Source organism: Nycticebus coucang, chromosome 1 (genome assembly GCF_027406575.1).
Source record: "Nycticebus coucang isolate mNycCou1 chromosome 1, mNycCou1.pri, whole genome shotgun sequence".
NCBI classification, from domain to species: domain Eukaryota; kingdom Metazoa; phylum Chordata; class Mammalia; order Primates; family Lorisidae; genus Nycticebus; species Nycticebus coucang.
This window is the reverse complement of record NC_069780.1, coordinates 62,198,178-62,204,513: the sequence shown is the minus strand read 5'-3', so window position 1 is coordinate 62,204,513 and position 6,336 is coordinate 62,198,178.

The following is a 6,336-nucleotide window of genomic DNA, read 5'->3' as shown; positions in this document are numbered from 1 at the left end:
TTCAGTTGACACATAATATTAATTATTACACTGTCCTGGTTATTTAAGAAAGATAAACTCCCCCTTTTTATAAATGGACAATGGCAACAACTAGCAAACTAGAAAAAAAATGATTTTTTTTAAATTGATTTTTATCTCATTTTAGTGATTCATTATTTGTGTAAATGGACTGGCAAAGGATACTTAGTGTGTAACACTTAAGGTAAAAAGGCAAAGTCGTTCCTTAGGTGTGTATTTACCAACCCACTGATCAAGTACAGGAAGCATCCTTACCTTGTCACTAAAGGATGCCCGCACAAGGAACAATAAGAGGAAACAGAAGAGATGATAGAAACTAGCAATCTCTAGAAAATTACCCTTTTGAGTATTATGAAATTTCCATTGACCATTGTGAAAATTGTCAGAATCAAAATGGAGACAGTTGTGTAAAAACTCTCATACAGAGCCCAGATCTAAAAGGGAGGATACTCATGCATGAATACCTGATTAAAAAAAAAAAAAAAACTACTGAAATATTGTGCAAAAGCCATAACCCTGCACAAATAACATCACAAATGTACACAACAAATTTATTTCTGCAGTGAAAGCTGCCCAGCAACTGCCTGTTCAACACTGGACTGAAGCCACCCTTGTTATTGATCTTCGTAAATTATCTCACAATAATTATGTAATCCTCATTTTTTCCCTTATAAAGACTTTTCTTCCTTTATCTCTCTGAATATGCACATAACATACCACAGATGCATATTCCCAGGCAATGCCTATTCTGTGATAAATATCATTTTCTTTCAGAGTCTCCTTGCCTGTTTTTTATTTAGGTTGACACTATCGCAGAGATTGTTGAGTTATTAAAGGCACTGAATAAATATCTTTTTCTTTTAGAGTCTCTCTGCTCTTTATTTTTGTTGACACTATTGTTCACATTGTTTAGTTATTGAAAGAACTAAAACTATCAAGACATTGTATAATGTTTCCTTGAGCAAAAGGAAACAAAAGAAAATCCAACAATGAGCATCATTAAATGATATATTTACATACACAAAATTCTATATGTCATTTTTCTCTGTAGAAGTATGTGTTTTTCCATCAAAATGTTCATGTTTGTGACATTTCTTATAAATATTTGTATTATTGTATTTGTCTCTTCTAAATAAATTAAGATTTTTTTGAGGAAAAGAGCTCCAAATTGATTTTTTTCAGTCCTCAAATGTCTTGAACACAACTAATATAGGAAAAACTTAAAATATATTTTTGAATTAAATTCCTGAATATAATCCATACCACTTAAAGTAGTAGACATGTTTTTCAGAAGCAGAGTTTCCAACATGTAAATGTCTGTCAAATTTCTTGATTCATTATCCACTCATAGATTGATTAATCAATTGATTAATTGATTTCAAGTTACTATAAGGGTACAACCAGGTAACAATTTTTGAATTTTTTAGGTAGATTCCCTCTTGTAGTTGTGTTCCATACCCAAAATGTGCGCCATACACCCTTAACCTTCTACCCTTTCCTATCTCTTCTCTCTTGTTCCCTCTCCCCCCAACTTTAATAGATTTAACTTTTCCTCCTATATGAGCGTGTGTTAAATTGCCTACTGGCTTCCTAATAAAATTTATTTTTATTCTATTTTTGTGATACTTTACTAAGAATGTGTTTCAATGCCACCCAGATCAATACAAAAAATGTAAAGTCTCAATCTTTTTACGGCTAAATACCCTGTTTTCCCGAATATAAGACAGTGTCTTATATTAATTTTTGCTTCCAAAGATGCGCTAGGTCTTATTTTCAGGGGATGTCTTATTTTTCCATGAAGAAGAATACGGTACACATTTATTCTTGGCCATGACCGTCCGCTCTGATCCTCCTGTTCTTCTACACGCATCTGAGAAAGTCTCCTCCTCTCTCTCTCACCCCATGCTCACCACTCTGCTTCCACACAGCAGTGACGTCAGGACTCCGCATAACGTCACTGGTTGCTAGATGCCAGTGGTGGGGGGCGGCTCTAGCAACCAGTTTACGGTAAATTATTTTTCATTCCGAGACAGAGCCTGGGGAGGGTGTTTATTTTTGAGGGGATGCCTTATATTTCACCCAGAAGGAAACCTGTAAGTAGGTCTTATTTTCGGAGGATGTTTATTTTCAGGGAAACATTGTAGTATTCCATGGTACACATATTCCACACATTGTTAACTCATTCCTGAGTTGGTGGGCATTTAGGTTGTTTCCACTTTTTAGCAATTGTACATTGAGCTGTGATTAAAAGTCTAGTGCAAATGATCTTATGATAATATGATTTTTTTTTTCCTTCTGGGTTGATGCCTCGTAGTGGGATTGAAGATCAAATGGATGTTCTAATTTGAGTTCTTTGAAAATTCTCCATACTTCTTTCCAAAGAGGCTGTATTGCTTTGCAGTGCAAAAGTATCCCTCTCTCTTCACATTTGCATCAGCATCTGCAACTCTGGGACTTTGTGAAGTGGGATAATCTTATGTATACAATTAAAACCAAGTCCCATATATTCAATGAAGTGAATAAATAAATGTACATTTTCTATAGGGATAATAATATAACCTTATGTTTGGGAGTATATCAATAATCTAATTACCATCATCATCATAAGTTTATTTATTTTTTTTTTCTTGAGACATAGTCTCAAGCTATCGCCCTGTGTAGAGTGCTGTGGCAACACAGCAACCCCCAACTCTTGGACTTAAGCGATTCTCTTGCCTCAGCCTCCCAAGTAGCTTGGACAACACGTAGCCACCACAACACTGGCTATTTTTTGTTGCAGTTATCATTGTTGTTTTAGCTGTCCCAGGCTGTGTTCCAACCCGCTAGCCTTAGGTGTATGTGGCTGGGACCATAACCACTGTGCTATGGGCACTGAACCATCAGTTTACTCTTATGTGTCAGCTATATGTCAGATACTCTTCTAAGCCTTTATAAATAATACTGTTAATTCATAGGCACCTCTCTTGCCTACCTTCTCAAGGCTATCCTTCACACTGGGAAGAATTTGATATGCTTTTCTAAATTTTAGCACAAAATTATCTACTCTGTCATCTGAACATCTGGTATCTAAACCATATGAGTTATTTAAAATAAATAGCCCAAACATTTTCATTTCAGCATGCATCAAAGGATATAATAATGAATAATTCACAAGTAATAGTTTCATAAATCTCACATAAGACAGAAAAAGAATCTGTAATTATTTACTTGACTACTTATTCCTAATATTTTTCCATCGACATACCTAGCATATTAACATCCCTTATAGGCTTAACTATATCTCAGATCCTAAAACAAATCCTTTTCCTAATCTGAGGAAATTTAATTTGTTGAACTTCAGATGACTGGCATTTTGGCATTCTGAACTTGTGTTCTAATTTCTATTACTATAATGTTTGGTAAGAAAAGCAGCAAAAATCATCTTCCTTCTCTGTGGAAAAATTTTCCCTCAGTTTAAGTAATTTTGTATTGTCAATATCTGCAAGCTTCCACTAAGAAACAAATGTAATTGTTTTGCAAAATATAATACAAAAAACTATACCTTTTATATACCCTATACTTTCTCTATGGCTATGTTTCATGTGCTCATTTCAGATGAATCATAGAGTATATTTTGGTAGTATTCAAAGTCAGAATTCTGTTAGTTTCATAAGCTACATATAACAAAACACTGTGTACTCCTATAACAGAATATTTGTGTCTCCTCATTCATTTACTAACTCTACAAACAGCAGTTAATTTTCTACAAGGTGCCAGGAATAGTGCTAGTCACTAGGGACAAAATAGCTGGAGGGGCGGGGAAGGAGAGGGAACAAACCAAAAATGACAGACAATTCTTTTGTAAAAAAAAAAAAAAAAAAAAAAAAAAATCACAGTGTAGTGTGTACATAAAAATGTATTATCCAAGTTATATGAATAAAAGTTTATAAAGCTATAAGCTCATGAAAACTAAGAAATTATTTTAGTCTTCCTAGGTAGGGAAGATATCTTAAGTAGTATTGACCTATTATCTAAAGAATGAAAGTTAAAAAGAAAAATAAGAAAGTATAGGGCATACAATAATAAAAGAGAAAAAAATCTTCTAAGGAGGACAAATAAATTATAAAAACAGAACATAAAATTTTGGAAGAATTTATAAAATATTATTTTGTTAGGAACTATGATGTACAGTGGTTGTAAATAGACAAAGTTATAAACTAGGTCAATAGAAAATGATAGAGAGAGTGGTGACTTTTTGGAAAGCAAATAAATCTGATTTTACTGGCATTTGGGAAGTAAACAATCAAGACTTAGTGATAAATAGGATACGATATGTGAAGGTAAGTAAGTGTGACTCCTCGGTATCCATCATGTTCATGAAGATGGATAGCGGTGTCAGTCACTGAGATAGGGAACATGGGAGGAGACACAGTTAATTTTCTGGGATTGGAAGGGTCTGAGGAAAACATTCCAAATTTGGAATATGCTCAGTTTGAGACAACATTGTCTCAACATAAGTATTTAACATATACTTAAGATTCCACTGTGTTTTAGGAAAACTTTTAGTTCCTATAAGTATCAGTAAACAGTTGCAAACATGAATTTGAAGCTCAATGAAGTTCAAATATAAATCTGATAGTCCCTAGCATATAGATGATATATAAATGACAACGGAAGCTATTAATATAAAGGGGTGAGATTAAGAAGAGGAAAAATATAGGACTGAATCTTAGAATACAGTGTTGAGAGAGATAGAGATGATAACTCAGAAAAAGTGAACAAGAGACTGGAGCCAAACCCACGGAATAATATAAATAGGGTTTGGATGGTAAAATTCAAGAAAAATGTTTCAAAAAAGGGAATGATACAGAGGATATACACTAAATCTAAAAATACGCCTGCACATTAACCACTATCTTGAGCATTAGTAAGTACTGTTTGGATAGGATGATTGGACAGAAAGACAGCTTAAATTGGGATGAGGAGTTAAGAAAAAAAAGGCAATTGAGGAGTGGAGAAATTTTAGGAATTTTAGGAGAAACTTTAAGGAAATTTTCTTGTGAAATAGGAAACAATGTGGTAGCTTATTAAGGTGTAGGATCCAGTAGATTATTTAAAAAACAATATGCCTTGAGCATGCTTCCCTGCCAGTTAAAAGATTTCATTAAGTGCAAGAAATTATTTGACAAAATAAATAGTGTAGGATTCCTGATAAGAAGCGGGAAGATAGTCATTGTGGAGGTTGGTGGACAACATGAGTAGTGAAAATGCTTTAATTTGTTGAGTGGTTTTTCTTTATTGGTATAGATTATAGAAGATCTAATTTAGAAATTGGGAAAGCAGATGAACAAGCATACACGTAGAATTTTCCTTATGGATGTAATGAGAATATAAAAAGGATGGAGGTTTAGGGCATTGGCATTAAAGTTAAAACAATGAACCATAGCTCTCCATGAGGAGGGAAATAAAGTACGACTGGGCACAGAGAAAACTAGAGGTTTACTTGAGGTCAAAAGTGGTCAGATGGAAGTATTTCATCTGAAATGTGCTAATAGGTGGTTCCAGAAGGGTATGATTAGAAGTAAAGGTGGATGTGGGAACACTAGAGCAGGGGTCCTCAAACTGCGCCCCGCAGGCCACATGAAGCAGTGTGAATTGTGTTTGTTCCCGTTTTGTTTTTTACTTCAAAATAAGATATGTGCAGTGTGCATAGGAATTTGTTCAGAGTTTTTTTTTAAAAAAACTATAGTCCAGCCCTTCAATGGTCTGAGAGACAGTGAATTGGCCCCCCGTTTAAAAAGTATGAGGACGCCTGCACTAGAGGGCAGAACAAAGCCCAGATTATTATGTGGAAATATGCAGCTGAAGAGGTGAGGAGAAAAATCTTTGGAGATGAGGAGTTTAAAACAGAGAGGCTACATTTTGGAATGGTCAAATATATGGAAGCTATGATTGCTCAGAATGTTGGCAAAAATCGGAGCAGAGAAGAATACTGAAGTTAGAAGAATACTGAAGTTAGGTCTAATGTCTTATAGATAATGGCAAGAAGAATGATGTTGGGTGGGGTGATATGACTCGAGGACATAAAACTCAAAGGGCAAAATTCTCACCAGAATAGTAACACATATAGCTCTAGAATTTATGATGATGGAAAACCAGAACAAGTCCAGCATGTAAAGTTACAGTGCTTGGGTGCTTAGAGAATAGTCACCACTGGTTAGTGACTACAGGGATACAGGTAAAGTAATGCTTAGTGAAATGGGTATGCTCCAGTTAAGGCATACAATATTTATAAAATATTCATCTTTCTTAGAAAGTATAGTTCCAGAGGGCAGAGTT